Source organism: Rhamphochromis sp. 'chilingali' (genome assembly GCF_963969265.1).
Source record: "Rhamphochromis sp. 'chilingali' genome assembly, chromosome: 20".
NCBI lineage: Eukaryota > Metazoa > Chordata > Actinopteri > Cichliformes > Cichlidae > Rhamphochromis > Rhamphochromis sp. 'chilingali'.
The window spans coordinates 2,865,120-2,882,105 of NC_137947.1; positions in this window are offsets into that span (position 1 = coordinate 2,865,120).

Consider the following 16,986-nt stretch of genomic DNA (forward strand, 5'->3'; position numbering starts at 1 on the left):
AGTGGGTCACATGTAGAGGACTGAGATTGAAATCTAATCCTTCTTTTAAAATGTAGAATGTAGAAACTGTTTTCACTTTTCACTCATATCAGCAAAAAGCTTCAAAATCAAGTTGTCCAAGCTGTTCACAAAATAGAGCAGTGGAGGTTTAATATGTTTATTTAACAATTATATAATTCAGGGTTTTGGGTGGTGCAGAGCACATTGATTCAGCTTTTTGGTGATAGGTGGGGTGCACAGTGGCCACCGGTCCCTCACAGTGTCAGCACAGAGAGAGACAGAACGAGAGAGAGCTATTCACACTCACATTCACACCTACATACGGCCAATTTAGAATCACCAGTTAAGCTAACAGGCATGCCTGTGGACTGTGGGAAGACAGTGAATTCTTGTTCTGTTGGAGATTCCTTCCTCTGAAAAAGGTTTTACCTTCCCACTTCCCCAAGTGCTTGCTCATAGGGGGTTGTTTGGTTTTTTGGGTTTTCTCTGTCTTATTGTAGGGCCTTTACTTAACAATGAAAACTGAGCTCTTCCCTGGTGAAGATTTTCAGAAACTCAATTTCTGCAGTTAAATGTTGATATGGAAAACAGACAATTTCTCTTGCAATGTCAGAGGTGTCCACCTATCTTCTTGGTTGTGGGACCTCTTACTGATTCCAGTCTCTTGATTGGCCAGTATTTACCCCCTTCCTAATTTCTCGTTTTTTTACATATTTGTCACACTTACATGTGTGAGATCATTAAATAATTTTTATTATTAGTGAAATGTAACCCAAGTAAATAGAAAATGCAGTTTTAAATATTTTTTTATTTAATAAGAGAAAAATGGTTTTCAAAGCTACCTGGTGTGAAAAAGTAATTGGCCTCCACTTGTTAGATTGTGAACTTTCCTAGCTTTAGAAAGCTAAGCTGAATTTCACTGGCCACACATGGGTCTGATTACTGACAGACTTTTTGAATCAAAAAATCGTTTAAATTCGAAATGATCTAAAGAACTGCAGGCCTCACTTTTCTCAGATAAGGTCGGTGTTCATGATTCAACAGTGTGAAAGAGACTGCAGAAAAATGGCATCCATGGGAAAGTTCCAAGGAGAAGACCACTGCTGACCCAAAACACAAAGGCAAATGCACTTGGATTATGTAGCAGGGCAATGATTGAAAACATCAGGAAATCCAGCTCTGAATTTCTCAAAACAACAAAATGAAGGTTTTGTTGTGGCTTAGACAAAGTCAAATCTGAGTGAGCTGCTTTGGCATGACCTCAAAAAGGCTAGCCAAATTAGAACAAATCTACAAAAACAAGTGGGCTTAAATTCTTCCACAGAGCAGTGTTGAACAGATGCCAAGGGTGGCTTTTTGGTTTAGGGGACAATTCGTTTTTCACACTGGTCCAGCTTTTTCCCCCTTAATAGATGAAATTATCATTTAAAAACAACTTTTAGCTTTTACTTTAGTTACTTCATTTATTTTGAAGTGAAACATTTAAGTGCAACAAATATGCAATAAACTAAGAAATCAGGAAAGGGAAAATACTTTTTTACAGTGCTACATGTTGCCACCTGTTGCTCTAGCATGCTCGTCACAGTCTTTAAGGTAATTTTTGCATTTTTTGGTTGACTCAGATATTGTTTGAGAACAAACAAACATGGAAAAAATTCTTTGACATTTAATATTTGGTATCACCCACATGCAGATATATTTTTTTAAACAAAGGTCTGTCAAAGTAACTGCCTCTTGATTTTACAGTCATTCACTCTGCCTCGCACACAGACCCACTCTTCCTCTGTTCACACCATGCACACTGACAGTCATATGGTGACACACTGCCTTTGTAGTGTAATAGTGCACCTGCCTTTGATCTTGTTGTTAATCCTGGTATTGTCCTGTAATTCATTCCAGGATTCCATGTTTATTTCACTGAAGCGTCTCCTCACCTCTTTTGATCATCGAGGATTTGATTGGAACAGTTAAAAGGATTTTTATTTTCACAGAAGATTGATTAGATGTGTTTGAAATTCATTATAAGCCCACGCTCACTCACTGAGACACCACTGGTTTAGTCTGTTTTCTGCAGTCTTTATACCACACAAATTTTCATCATTAGTTGAAACCTAAAAGCAAAATATAAAGCTCCTCAACTTCAAAAGAACATCTACTTCAGCAGAGTTGAACATCTTCTCCATTTTACAGTTCATTACAGTTCCCAAAATGACCCACGGGAGTGTTTAGGAGTTCCTAAGAGTGTTCCAGTAGCAAGGTTTCCCAGCATAACATTGCCCAAAGCACTTCCCATAGTGCAGCCTGGTACCAGGTGTTCCCCAGGTGAGTGGTGCATGCGCGCGCGCGCGCACACACACACACACACACACACACACACACACACACACACACACACACACACACACACGATTGATCTCCCCCTGTGGTCCAGTTATGATGCTCATGTGCCCATTGTTGGTGCTTTTGGCAGTGGACAGGGGTCAGCACGGGCACCCTGACAGGTCTGTGAATATTCAGCCCCAAACAAAAAAACTTAACAGACTGTCTACAGTAGCTCGTCTGTTGGATCAGAGCATACAGGCTTTGCTCCCAATGGTTCCCCCCTGTTCCACCTTTGATAGATACTGACCACTGCAAACCAGCAACGCTCCACAAGTGCAGCAGTTTGAGAAATCCTCTGACCCTGTCTACTAGCCATCACAGTCTGGCCATCATTAAACTCGCTCACTTGCTCATCCATTTGTCATGAGATGATATCTGTTTTCAAAGAAAATCATTTGCTGCATCATTTTGATGTTAGAGTCCACGTACCGGCAGAGATATTGAGTCACAGAATAGGAACAGAGGCTTTAGAAAGTCACTAAACTGAAAAAGAGACACGCCGCTATAGCGCAATATGTTCATCCATTCATTAGGAAGTTCCAAAAACAAATGTAATTTAAAGTCCAGTCAGTTCCATGGCTGTAGGTTAGGCTGTAAGGTCCAAGTGAAGTACATGAGTGAACAGTGGGGATTTGTTAATGAAGCTTCAGCCACTGAGTTGTCATGTCCAGGCCCGTGGAACAGGGTTGGTAAGATTTGTAGAAATTTCTGCAAGAAGAAAATGAAAGATTTAGTATTCTGCTTTTACATTAGGAGTTATTTGGTTTCATTAACAGCCCAGTAGGTGTCATATTCAGGCTTGTCAAGTTGCCAAGATGACTTTGTGCTGTGAACTCACAGTATAGCCTTTTCAGAACTTCAAAAAACAATATATGCATTTCCCCATATAGTACACATATTGTATATGCAAAAGTACAGCAGAAATGGCTGACAACTGGCCAAGTACTTTGATGTGCATGAGCTGTTTCATTGTTTTCGTCACAGTCAGAGCAGCATATATGCTGTCCACCTCCGCTACCCCTCCAGTACTCTAATATGTGGACCATTTTGACCATTAAACTCGCAAAATCATAACTTTCTAAACATGGACATGAATTAAAAATGCCTTGTTTAATAATCTAAAAACATCAGGAAAACTCAAGTCTTTGAACTCGGTGTATGCAGTAGTTAGGGCTCATCCATGTAGGAAAGGTTGTGTTAAAGAAATCCCTGCTACCCTCTGGATGAATAATCCTGTCCTCTGTAAGCAGATTATGCAGTGTTTTGTTCAGGTTTCTTTGTTATTCACACAGATGTGCACGTACATGTGAACATGTGCTCACATGCACACATACAAATACACAGTCAAGTCAAATGGGCTCTTCAGAGTCCTTACAGGCACAAACATACAAAGATACACCTGAGTGCACTGGGTGATATATCCGGAAGAGAAAAAAAAATATTGCATAAAAATGTAACCAAAGTATTTTTAACAGAATTAATTTCAGGTGCTCAGAGGTAATTGGACAAATTATATGACTAAAAATAAAATGTTAATTTTTGATATTCGATTGAAAACCCTTTGTTGGCGATGGCAGCCTGAAGTCTTGAACTCATGGACATCACCAGATGCTGCGTGTCCTTCTTTGTAATGCTCTGCCAGGCTTTTACTGCAGCAGCTTTCGGTTGCTGTTTGTTTGCGGGCCTTTCTGTCCAAAGTTTAGTGCTCAACAAGTGAAATGCAAGCTCAATACATTCAAGACCAGGTGGATGACTTAGCCATTCATGAATATTCGACTTCTTTGCTTTAATAAACTCCTGGGTTGCTTTGGCTGTGTTTTTTGGGTCATTGCCCATCTGTATTATGAAACACTGCCCAATCAGTTTGACTGTATTTAGTTGGATTTGAACAGACAGTATGTCTCTGAACACCTCAGATTTCATTTGGCTGCTTCAGTCCTGTGTCACATCATCAATAAACACTACTGTGTCCTAGTGCCACTGGCAGCAGCCATGCACATCCAAGCATCACACTGCCTCGTTATACAGATGATGCGTTATGCTTCAGATCATGAGCTGTTCCACACCTTCTCCATACTTTTTTCTTTCCATCATTCTGGTAGAGGTTGATCTTGGTTACATCTGTCCAAAGAATGTTTCTCCAGAACTCTGCTGGCTTTTTTAGATCCAATCTAGCCTTTAATTCTTGAGGCTTATGAGTGGCTTGCACCTCATGCAGACTTGGGCATCAATACGTCTACCTCCTGGAAAGTCTTGTTCACTTAGTTGGCTGTTGTGAACAGAGATGGGCAGTAACGCGTTACAAGGAACGTGGATAGTATAACGCAAAAATGGATAGTATAACGCAGGGGTCGGCAACCATGGGCACGCATGCCACAGTTGGCACGCGAAGGGTTAACTGATGGCACGACCATAGCTGGACTGGCCATCGGGCATACCGGGAATTTGCTCAGTGGCCCGATGATTTTTAATTTTTTTTTTGTGACGGTATAAACAATGAAAGGTGGTGGATTGGCCAGATGCTGGCTGGTGTGTAAAAATAAATCAGTGGTCGCTATGGCGTAGCTTCCACAGATTCAGTAACATTAGCAAGTGGTGGAGGCCAGCAGGTGGATGAGAGAAAGGGGAGGCAAGAGGAGATACCCGAGGCGAAGCTTCAGGAGCTGTCCACTCAGTGCAGTATCAGCACCACAGAAATACATGGATACACCCGTAGACTCGAGACAGAATTCACAATGCATTTTTGGGACTTTCAGGTGTATGGACCAATGTTTTCTTTTCTGATCAAACCAGAAAGCTTTAATGAGCAGCTGGATTTGTCTTGCATTAACTGGTGGAGTTGATGCCAGTTAATGCAGTTGAAGCAGCTGGAATCCATAGATGTTCGTGTTCATGGAGCCTGCATTTTCACACGCTGGACATCACTACCTGACGAGTTTAGCTGTCTTCAGAACATTGCAGAGGCCTTGTTGACAGTATTTGGCTCTGTGTGAGCAGATTTTCTCTCACGAGTGTCCTCGGGTAGCCGTCTGAATGCTGGACACTTGGAGACCTGTGTCTCTGGCCCAGTTTATTTTTCTTATCATTGTTGTGAGGAGACCATAAATAGCATTTGCATTTTTGTTGTACAGCTCATTTGCTGTTATGGATAAAAAGTGTCTTTTTTTTTTTCAGAATAGCTGATAACTATTCACTGATAGCTGCCAACATCTGCAAACAAATATAATTCTATAAAGTGGTTCTATATAGTGTGTAACTGTTAATATAGAGTGTTATTAAATTTATTGCTAATGCAATCATATGGCACACTGACTTCTGAGGAAATTTTAAATGGCACTCGTCATCAGAAAGGTTGCCGACCCCTGGTATAACAAGTGCGAGAGAGAGTATGAGCGTGCAGTGTTTAAAGCGTGGAAGTACTGACCTTACTTTGAGTTTGATTCTGTAAAAAGTGACAAAAACATTAGCGGAAGAAAACTTCTTTTTACAGCGAAAAAAAACTTAACTTCCGAGCAAGCACAGAGTACGCTGCCACGGTAATGTGAAATTCACAGAGAAACTGCCGGATCCTTCCACTGTCATGACCGCTGTGGCACACCTGCACCAGGGCAAACCTCCGCCTGCCCCACTCCTGCTACACAGGTGAAAGTAGAGCAACAGGGCAGCTGAGTCTTTGATTTTATTTATTTTCTACTGTGTTTTACTTGCATCTGGGACACAGCCTCAGTTCCTCAGACAGGTAAGTGACGGAAGTGACTCATGTTGTCACTGACGTCAGATGCCGGAGATTTTGGCGAAAAATTAAAGCGAATGGTAATTTAGAATTGAACAAAGTTTCTTTAAGCCTCAGTATTACCAAATATACTAATCAATTGTCATATAACTAACAACATCTGTCCTATCATCTCTAACACCCTGGAGGACAACGGGGAGAGTTTAGACCAGGGCTGCCCAATCCCAGTCCTCGAGAGCTACTATCCTGCAGCTTTTAGATGCATCCCTACTCCAACACAGCTGAATCAAATGGTTTGATTACCTCTTCAGCATGCCATCATGTTTGGCAAAGGCCTGATAACAAGCCATTCATTTGATTCGGGTGTGTGGGAACAAGGATGCATCTAAAAGCTGCAGGACGGTAGCTCTCGAGGACCGGGATTGGGCACCCCTGGTTTAGACGCTCTCCAAGATTACATCGACCGCTGTTTCCAAGATTTAGTCATGAAGAAGGCTCAGAGTGCATCTTCCCCGGCCAAAATTGAGACACCGTCATCGAAGAGATGTCGCCCGGCAGACTCCCCCAGCACAACATCGCCTGCCGGCAAAGACATTGCAGACATCGACAAGCGATTGTCCAGTTTCGATGCGAGGCTGTCCCTGGTGGAGATTTTACACCGGGAATTTAAATCTCTGAGAGAAACCCTGGAGTTCAGCCAGCAGCAGGTGGAAACGCTTGCCGCTGAAAATACCACGCTACGGGAGTCGGTCAAATCTCTCACCGATAACGTGACCCAGCTAAACATAGAAAATAAAAAAATAAAAGAGTCCGTTATCGATTTACAAGCCCGTAGCATGCGAGACAACCTTGTGTTTTCTGGTATTCCAGAGTCTGCCGGAGAGGATGCGGAGGCAACGGTGAAAAGAAAAGCTTCATTAAAATCCACCTGAAGCTGCCGGAGGACACCGTAAAGAACATCGCCTTCGATAAAGTGCATCGCTTGGGGGCCGTGAGGTCGCCGGCCGGGAGACCACGTCCTATTGTAGCCAAATTTGGCCACTTCAAACAAAAGGAACAGGTGAAAAGCCGCGGCAGGGAATTAAAAGGAACGGACTTCAGCGTGAATGGCCAGTTCCACAAATATGATCAAACAGTATATGAGCAACTTTGGTCTTTGCGATGCATGGCATCTAATGAAGAAACATCAGTGGCTGTCCTAGCTTCAGTCAGCAAGAGCCCACAGCGTAGCACTCCCCACATGTCACTGGAGAGTGGCATTAGTCGAACATCCCTTCGGCGGATGTTAGCTACTCACAAATGGCAGCCTTACAAACTCCAGCTACTGCAGCATCTCAACGAGGATGACCCAGATCGGCGCACAGAATTTGCAGAATGGGCAAAACAAAAATTGGAACAGGACCCTCAGTTCACGCAGAAGATTTTGTTCAGTGATGAGGCAAACTTTTATGTGAATGGTGAAGTTAACAAACAAAACCACTGCTATTGGTCTGACACTAACCCACATTGGATGGATCCCTCCAAGACTGTTGGAACAACAAAAGTGATGGTTTGGTGTGGTATATGGGGTACAACGATAGTGGGTCCATTCTTCATCAATGGAAACTTCAAGGCCACTGGATATTTGAAATTGCTACATGATGATGTGTTTCCCTCTTTATGCACTGAAGCTGGCACGTTCCCTGAGTTTTTCCAGCAAGATGGTGCACCACCACATTATGGGTGCCAGGTCCGAGCATTCCCAGATGAACAGTTTCCTGGAAAGTGGATTGGTCGTCGTGGGCCAGTTGAATGGCCCCCAAGGTCTCCCGATCTGACCCCCTTAGACTTTTATCTTTGGGGTCATCTGAAGGCAACTGTCTATGGTGTGAAGATACGAGATGTGCAGCACCTGAAACTACAGATACTGGATGCCTGTGCTGGCATTTCTCCTGCGGTGTTGCTATCAGTGTTTGAAGAGTGGGAGAAGAGGGTTGCATTGACAATCCAACACAATGGGCAGCACATTGAACATATTTTATAAGTGCACAGCAAATTCAAAAGTGTTAAATGTTTTGGTGTTAATAGTCTTCTTGCAAAAGTAGAGTTAATTTTACTCTAAGCAGAGTCACATTCTTTTAATGTAACTCTGAGGTGTAAAATGATAGTAGTTAAAATCGAGTGTTAAAAATGAGTGTTTCTCTGTCAAATCTGGAGGTGTTACAATGGAAACATTAACTCTTGACCTCTTAACTCTGAACTCCTACAGGGGCTATGACACCAATAGAGTAAATTCACAGACTCCGCCCCCAGCTCCAATCGAAGTGAAGTGAAGCCGTTTCAGAACATTTTGCTCTACATATTTGAGTTGTTTGCCATGCTTGGTAAGTCATTCTTTCAAACATTGTTTCAATTATTATTATGAGCTTTTACTTCTGTGGCTCTTTGGAGTTGAGACAAAGCTGTGTGAAAGGCATTAGCCATGTTGCTCGGTGATAGCATAACATTCTGTTTTAGCTAGCTGAAAGGTATTGTTTGCAGGCAAATACCACAGCCTTGAAAAAAGCTTGCATGTGAATTTTCAGTCAAACTTTTGGTCAAATACACCTAAAACAATGTCTAGAATGTGAAATGTTGGCATAACGGTGCTACTTGAAGCCTGAAACCGATCGCCCATAAAAAAAAAAAAACCAAAAAAAAACGAGCAAACAGCAGTAGCTGACGTCCTGACTGGGTTCTACGTTAGCATAGATCCCTCCAGAGTTTTGTGCACACGGTTTAGGTAAAAATTAAAAAGGTTGAGGTTTTACATTTAGTTCAGTATTACCTGTTGCCTGTGTCCTTGTCTTTTGGGAAAATACTTTACACAAGTAATGGCTCAAAGAGGATTCCTTTTTTTTTACTGTGCTGCAATTGTTTACTGGATTATTTGTGCCATTAATTAGTGTCAACTAATTTTTATTCAATCTCCGCACAGGATATGCTTGTGAAGATGGAATATGGGGGAGAGCAGAAGTGCGTTGAAGTTCCACAAAGGGATGAATGAAGGACATGCATATTGTATTGAAGAAATAAGTGATGAGAATTCTGTTATTTGCATTTACCATGTCAGACCTTTTGATAAACAAAATTCTAATGAAAGTGAGAACATGTATACTGTTACATCTTTCAGAAAATGTTTTGAAATTGTGGTGCACAGTTCAGAATAAATGTTTTTCAAAAACCATTGCATCTTTTTAGTAAATGTTTATTTCCAAAAGAAATTTCTAGAAGTTCAGAACAGTAAAATTCCCGCCTTTTAGAATGAATTAGAAGATAACTCTTAACGTAGTTAAACTAAAATACTCTTTGAGAGTTAATATATAAACTCTTAACACCAAGTGTTAAATTATCAACTCCAGACAGATTTGGTGTTTAACACTAAATCAGAGTTAACGTACCAACTCTCCAAAAAGAGTTAAATTAACACTCTCTGGTGTGGACCCATATATCGCCTCTGTCAGTGCGCCCCAGGGTGGCTGTGGCTACATTGTAGCTGCCATCACCAGTGTGTGAATGTGTGTGTGAATGGGTGGATGACAGGTTGTGTAAAGCGCTTTGGGGTCCTTAGGGACTAGAAAAGCGCTATACAAATACAGGCCATTTACCATTTACCATATAGACACTTTAATAGTGTTGAAATCAAATCCGACAGTGTTAATTTGGACATGCTGGATTTGCTGTGTGGTCAGAAACTTGTAAATAACTCATGAAAGAATAAAGTAACGTTGAAACCAAGCACACCATTGTTTTTCTTGTGACATTACCAATAAGTTTGATGTGTCACATGGCCCTCTTCCTATTGAAAAAACAAAAGTTGTATCCAAGATGGCCGACTTCTAAATTGCCACCATGGTCACCACCCATCTTGAGGAGTTTGCCCCCTCACATATACTAATGTGCCACAAACAGGACTTTAATATCACCAACCATTCCCATGTTATTACGGTGTATCCATATAAATGGCCCACCCTGTACATTTAGATCACATCTTATCTGGGGAAGATTTTTTTGTGTCACCGAGTTGTGTGAGGAGAAGCCAAGTGGCACAGCACACATAGACGGATGCAGACAATGATGAGCCTTTATGTGTCTTAGCAAAAAAGTAAACATCATAAAAACAAATCCTTGAAGTAGGAGCACAGAACACATGCTTAAAAACAACAGTAGGACCTCACAAAGATATACATGCCACCAAAAAGGCATAAATCTGCCTTCAGAGTTTAATTAACTGACAATGACATGCTGGAGGATTTTCTTTAGAACCATTCCTTTAGTAAAAGTAACACGCTATCAAAAAACTCACTACACAGAGAACTGTAGTACTGAAAAAAATGGACATAAATGATTAACAATAAAAATATTTAAAAGTTGTAGATGCTGATCTGAAAGTGCTGATGCTGTCTGCTTCTATTCAACTTGCCTATTTCATTCGACTGGACACGACATTTTTATGTCTACTCTTCATCATCAAGGCTTTCCTTGCTAATACGTTAAAGCAGAGATAAAAAATTCATATACATGTTGGACAAGTTACTAGGCAGACATGAGTGCCTCTTTTTAGTAGCCGTTCTGTTGCTTGAGTGCTTCAGATCATTGTCCTCTTGCATGACCAAATTTCAGTCAAGATTTAATGGTCAGACAAATGACCTGATATTTAATTCCAGAATACTTTGGTATACAGAGGAGTTCATGGTCAATTCAGTGACTGCAAGGTGCCCGGGTCCCTTGGCTGTAAAACAATCATCAACTCTCCACTGTTTGACAGTTGGTATGAGATGTTTGTGCTGATAAGCTGCTGTGGCATCTATGAAAATCTAACCTGTGCTTTCTCTTGGCAACTCTACCAAACAAGCCTTACCTATTCAATCTATTTCTAATTGTACTGCCATGTACTTTATCATTTAGCACACTGAGATCTGTAGAGTATATGTAGCTCTTTTCAGTTTCTCTTTGGGGTAAATTTGCTGGGTTGTCCACTCCTGGTAGGATTGTGGCGTTGTGTCCACAGATATCTGAATCCTCCAGACAAGCAAAGTGCCAAATTCCTGCTTTTACACATGTGGTCACACTTGTTGATGCATTTGGTTAACAGCACATGGCTACTACTTAACCTCTTAATTCCCACAGAAGCAGAAGCGGTATATAGATATGCTTTTTTTCTTTGGCATTGAGTCCTGTGAAAATCTTCTTTTTCAAATGACTGTAGAACGGCTAAAGTAAATTAGGAACTGAAATAGGCCTAAAGGACAGCAAAAAGTATGCATGATAAATACAATCAAAGCAAACAAAGCAAAGAAAAGAAGAGATGCAAAATGGATATAAAGGGACAAAGAATAAGCACAGGGGCCCAATATCAGACCGATGTGGAACCACAAAGACACACAAAACAAACACAAACAACAGCAAAGAGACACATTACCCCATACCTTTATTCCATCCATCCATCCACTTCCGCTTATCCTTTTCAGGGTTGCGGGGGATGCTGGAGCCTATCCCTGTTGTCATAGAGCGAGAGGTGGGGTACACCCTGGACAGGTCGCCAGTCTGTTGCAGGGCCAACACACCTTTATTCCAAATAAAAATAATAAAAACAGGAGCAATATCATCAAGATTACAGAAACTTTCCACTTCTGTAGAGCGCTTTGGAGAATATGTTTGCTAGCATTGTTGTTTTTTAACGCGTTTAGGCAAAATGCAACTGCTGAATGTAATAATCTAAGTTTCTTGTTTCTTCCTACAGTTGTGAGAAAAGACACAAAAAGTTTGTGATGAAATGCTGTCAGCTGGTGGCAAAAATAAAGGGCTGAGTAAAAATCAACCCTTTCAAGAATGGGACAGAAACAATGGGAAAAAAAACCCTTTGCTTTTATGCTTTTCCTGGATTTGGTTTTTTTTAACGACAGTATTTTGAGCCTGCAGCATAAAAACCATTTCTTTAGACAAATTTTTGCCTGCCAGTTTACTGGGTTTTTGCCATTTTTTAAACTTTTCCTGTAACTAAATCCCACTTTCTGTCTATTCTCTCTCTCTCTCTCCCTCTCTGTGTGTGTCTGTTTGCACAGTAGGTCTGTGTCTGTATGCGTGTGTTTGCAGATTCAGTTTGTACAGCTGTTACAGAAACTGGACAGTATATGTGAGACAATGTCCCAAATGTTTTCTTCGAAGTGCAGCAGCTAAGGAACACTCATGTCTCTCTGTCCATCCCAGTGTGCTTGTGTACTCAAGAGGTTTCAGTTTGGTCTTCCAGTCAGATCAATAGTGTTGTAGTGTTGGTCACTGCTGTGTCTACTCTGCAGCTAAGATTCTTCTGTGGTATTCACCACAGGACTAGTGTTTCTACTCTATGTTTTTACTTTACCACTGATAGGAGGCTGCTTTCTCTATATTTGGAACAAATCTGTGTGCGATGTGGGGAAGAATAGTGGGTTGAAGGAACCGAGAGGCATGCATGTATAGTAGGATGAAAGGGAAGGAGAGGTGAAGGGCAGAATGAAAAAAAGACAGTAGTTTATTTTTTATGTTGTATTCAGTTAAGCCATGTTTAATTAAAATGTAATTCCACACTTTAAATATTAAACCCTAAAGGGAATACCTTGAATTGAATATGGGGACCATCAGACTGTTTGTAATTCATATATTTCTTGTTTCTTTTTATATGGGAATACAGGTAACCTGAGAGCTCCCTCATATTCCTATATCTGTTTTTCTCTTCTGGTGTCATCAATCCAAACTATGTAACAGCCCGTTTGTTTTCATAAGAGTAGTTTTGTAATTACTTTAGGTCACTGAAGCCTTTGTTGTTCACAGCAGAATATTAAATGTGAGTATTCAAGTCCAGAAGACACAATATTGCCTGTTTTATGCTGACATAGTTTCTTTCTGTTTCGTAACCCCTTATTTAATGATTAATAACTTCACATTCTGAATGTCACAGAACAAACAGAAAAACAGATGCAACAGAAGTCACTTTCACAAGTGTTTCTCCTCATGAGAAAAGGATATGATGACTCAGAATTGCATTTGAAAAACCAAACAAAACAATACAAAAACAATTTTTGGAGTGCTTACCTGCTAAAAACGACTCTCTCTTTTTTTAAATAATGAAAATGTTTCAAATATTCAGGTGAGTCTATGTACAAGAAATTATTATGAGCCAACAATTTAACTATGTTACCTTTAAAATTAAGAATCGTTTATTCAGTTTGGCATTACATTGAAATAGTCGCTTTGAATCCAGGGACCTGGTCTGTGACCACGTGTAGTCAGCTGCCATCTTGAAAGCAACTTTGGTGCATCAAGAAGCAAGATAGAATATATTAGTGTATAACTATACAAATATAATAATATAATACAAATATTAGTGCAGAAAAAGGAGACACATTTCAAATTTAAGAAACAGATAGTAGCTCTTGTAAAATTATTCTTTATTACTGGAGTGGAAGTGGGAGTGAAATCAGTGGTGACATTGAGACAGATGAGGCTAATCACACTGTTGATGGCAATTACAGTTTTTTTACAGACGCTAGGACACATTTCTCAATACTTAGGTCACTTTTGCAAAACTCCTCATACAGTGAGCACAACAGAAGTCTATGTGGGCTAAACTGAGGACCAGTTATCATTGTTTTGGCACAAAATGCATTCAATGACTACATCTCTCAAATTTCATGAATTATCTTCTCACTCAGACACAACAACTGCCAAAAATCTTTGTACGTACAGGACATTTTGCATGTGCTTACATACTGTTTTCAAAACTGTTAAACTTATGGCCAAAACAATAACACAATGCAAAACTTAAAAAGACAGCAAAATCCAACAGCAATATTTTATTGAAACATATTTTAAATCTAAAAATGCAGTTTAACCAGCCACAGCTTATTCTCATTGTAGATGAACATCTGCACAGGTGTTACTCCTTCAATTTTTCAACTCCTTCAATTCTGGCAGCCAGAAGATTCTTTCCTAGGTGTATCGCCCTAGATGACATAAGATGTGATGTGGATGAGAACCTGTGGCCAAATGGAGAAGACCGAGTAGATTAGCATTACTATTGTATGTGTATCAGTGGATGGTGTGTATACAAATTCTTGTATTTTGGGATTACTTAGTGCAAAAACAATAAAAATACAGAAACAAATATTAACGAATTCTGCATGATGTCTGATTCTGATTCATTCCAGTAACATATATTGAAATTCTAAACAGAGATGTGTCCTTGTTTTACACAAGAAAACACTGTGTAATGCTACATGTTGTTAGTGTTTTTTAGGTCATTGTTTTGTGGGTGACAAAGTGTGTTTGTCGGCTGTCAACCTTTGCTAGTGTTCTGGAAGAATGAGTTTATTTGAGACCTGAATGAAGTGTTTTGGTAGTTGTAGTGCATTTTGAATGTGAAATGAACTGCTTTGCCAAGCTGAAGGTCAGTTAGGAGGATTGTGTGAAGTGTTTTGCAAAAGTGACCTAAGTATTGGGAAATGTGTCCTAGCATCTGTAAAAAACTGTAATGACAATCAGACAAGAGGGAAATAAAACTAAAGGTAAAACACAAGAGACAAAGAACTACTAAAGTAAAAGAAGTAAAAACCAACTGAAACGAGGTACAGACATGCTCAAACTTAACAGAATAAACTCTGAAAATACAGAATAAACTCTGTAAATGCAAAAACAGTAAAACTAAAATAGAAAAAGAAAAGGCTCATACTATAAGCAGGCCATTAGAAAAAACATCCAAATTCCTATCATTGTTGTAAAATTGTAACTAAATATGGGTTCTTAAATTGGCAAAACAGAATTAAATATGCAGATATTCTAATTGTCCTGTCCAGTTCATTAAACAAACCTAAAATATATTTGCAAGAGCACTTTCCAGAGGGGGCTGTGTGTGTGTGTGTGTGTGTGTGTGTGTGTGTGTGTGTGTGTGTGTGTGTGTGTGTGTGTGTGTGTGTGTGTGTGTCTGGGAGAGCAATCTGAGCTCTTCCATCTGGAGGGGACACCTGGATGAGAGGATGCAGTCCAAACAAAAGCAGGAGGATGAGGGTGCTTGTTTGAATAAAGGAGCTTATTTACTGTCAGGCCAATCTGTCTGGATGACCCTCATCTTCTCCACATCACACCGTGACACTGACAGTATGCAAAATCGATTGCAACAAAACAAGCCAAAGTGCAGCAGGAGGACAAGCTATAAGTAGAACACTTTCTCAAATACACTCTCTTTCACTCTTTCCAAAATTGCTTTACATTTTTGAGAGCATATTTCAATTCAATTCAATTCAATTTTATTTATATACACATATTACATATGTCTCCTATAGCCGCTTCCCTTCATTGGCTCCCTGTTAAATCCAGAATTGAATTCAAAATCCATAAAATTATGAACAGAACCGGAGACAAAGGGCAGCCTGGCGGAGCCCATCACCCACCGGGAATGAGTCCGACTTGTTGCTGGCAATGCAAACCAAGCTCTTGCAACGGTTGTATAGGGATCGAATGGCCCGTAGCAATGGGCCAGACAATAATTTTTATGGACAGGATTTCTAGGCGCAGCCAAGTGGTGGAGGGCTTTCACTTCGGTGGCCTCAGAATCTCATCTCTGCTTTTCGCGGATGATGTGGTTCTGTTGGCTTCATCGGGTGAGGGCCTCCAGCTTGCACTGGAACGGTTTGCAGCCGAGTGTGAAGCAGCGGGAATGAGGATCAGCACCTCCAAATCTGAGGCCATGGTTCTCAGCCGGAAAAGGGTGGAGAGCCCACTCCGGGTCGGGGATGAGTTCCTGCCCCAAGTGGAGGAGTTCAAGTACCTCGGGGTCTTGTTTGCGAGTGATTGGAGAAGGGAGCCGGAGATCGACAGACGGATTCGTGCGGCGGCTGCAGTGATGCGGACGCTGCACCGGTCCATCGTGGTGAAGAGGGAGCTGAGTGTAAAAGCGAAGCTCTCAATTTACCGGGTCGATCTACGTCCCTACCCTCACCTATGGCCACGAGCTGTGGGTAGTGACCGAAAGAACGAGACAAGCGGCAGAAATGAGCTTCCTCCGAAGGGTGGCTGGCCTCTCCCTTAGAGATAGGGTGAGAAGTTTGGCCATCCAGGAGGGGCTCAGAGTAGAGCCGCTGCTCCTCCATATCGAAAGGAGCCAGCTGAGGTGGTTCGGGCATCTGACATCTGGCATTTCTGTATTTTATGTATATAAGTTAGATTCGTTATTTATAGTTGGTTTACACAGCTTTGTGTATGTATGTGTAATGTGTATATATAGACACGTGTGTGTGTGTGTGTGTGTGTGTGTGTGTGTGTGTGTGTGTGTGTGTGTGTGTGTGATTTACATTGCTGTGCTTGAGAGCCACCATCTACCGGAACCAAATTCCCTGTATGTGTCTGCACATATACTTGGCCAATAAACACGATTCTGATTCTGATTCTGACAAGGATGCCCCCTGGGCGCCTCCTGGGGTTGGTGTTCCGGGCATGTCCCACTGGGAGGAGGCCCCGGGGCAGACCCAGGACACGCTGGAGAGATTATATCTCTCGGCTGGCCTGGGAACGCTTTGGTCTTCCCCCGGATAAGCTGGAGGAGGTGGCTGGGAAGAGGGAGGTCTGGGCTTCTCTGCTTAGGCTGCTGCCCCCACGACCCGGCCCCGGATAAAGCGGATGAAGATGGATGGATGGAATTCAAAATCCTGCTCCTCACATACAAGGTCTTAAATAATCAGGCCCCATCTTATCTTACTGACCTTATAGTACCATATCACCCCATTAGAGAACTTCGCTCTCCACTGCAGGCTTAGTTGTTGTTCCTCGAATATTTAAAAGTAGAATGGGAGGCAGAGCCTTCAGTTTTCAGGCCCCTCTTC